This window comes from Schistocerca cancellata, unplaced genomic scaffold, assembly GCF_023864275.1.
Source record: "Schistocerca cancellata isolate TAMUIC-IGC-003103 unplaced genomic scaffold, iqSchCanc2.1 HiC_scaffold_785, whole genome shotgun sequence".
NCBI classification, from domain to species: Eukaryota; Metazoa; Arthropoda; class Insecta; order Orthoptera; family Acrididae; genus Schistocerca; species Schistocerca cancellata.
Genome location: NW_026046796.1, coordinates 464,908 through 466,172, shown reverse-complemented (window position 1 = coordinate 466,172; position 1,265 = coordinate 464,908).

Genomic DNA, 1,265 nt, shown 5'->3' with positions numbered 1-1,265 from the left:
CTGGCTACATCTTCTGGTTTTGGGTAAGTCGGGGAGGTGGATGCTTGTAATGGAAGTTTTGGGGCTGGTCTGCTGTGGCCCTGTGGACCACCAGTAACTGTTCCGCCTATTGTGATCTGGGCCACTTTAGACGTGTCACTCCCTCACCGAGCTACGAAAAAGTTTTTTTGGGAACTGCCTTTAATGTGGAGGTTTCTGTGCTGGATTATTCACATTTATCTTGTAACAAATATAAATTATGTAACTGGCGAGGGACAACTAATTTTGCTTAGTACAAGCTAGCTACTTCAAGTTTTTTTTTCTCTTATTCACAAACAAGTTTAATATCTTCTTATTGGTAACGTTATACCTTGCAGTATCCTTTACATAGAGAAAATTTGCCAGCTATGTAAAAGAGTTGTTTCTAAATTGTTGTCTTATATATATAAGGTTTAAAATCTTATTATTGGGAAGTTGTTAACGACATATCTTGCAATCTCGTTTTCATAAAGAAACATCGTCAGGTATTCGAAATTGTTTGCTACGGTCGCAGCTTCGAATCCTGCCTCGGGCATGGATGTGTGTGATGTCCTTAGGTTAGTTAGGTTTAAGTAGTTCTAAGTTCTACGCGACTGATGACCTCAGAGGTTAAGTCGCATAGTGCTCAGAGCCATTTTTGGAAATTGTTTTTGAAATTTAAAAAAAAATGCTGGACTTAAAAATGTATTATTGAGAAAGTCTTTTAAAATAGAAAGGTATCATTAGCAGTGTGTGTTATTTCACCAGCACCTTCTGGCCCCTACTTTCACGATAACGTTTTGGGATAACATGTGTAGTTGAGTTGTTGTTTGTGAACCGCCCTAATTGATGGTTCAAAACGCTTGCGTTCTCTTTTATTTGTTTTGCATTTAAGCAGACTGATCTACAGAAAAGCGTAGCCAGGTGGAGCTAGTAAATAAATTAAGTAAATAAATAGATACGGGTAAGAGAATGGAGAATGTAACTGGTCACGGTGGTCCGGAAGCTGGAGGCGCAGCTCGCCTCGAAACGAGGTCCAGCGAGTGAGCCACTAGGAGAGAGCTCACCGCTTACCCCCTGAGGACAGCTCGCGCCCACCTCCAGCTGCCTCCAGCCTGGAGACGGCTGTCAGGGCGGCCGGCCGCTATGAATACCTGCGGCGCGCTGCGGCCTCCCTCGCACCTGCAGCTGGCGCCCGGGCTGCCGCCATCCATCTCGGCCGTAACCGCCGCGGAGCGCGCCAGGAATAGCCGGCCGCGCCGGCGCGG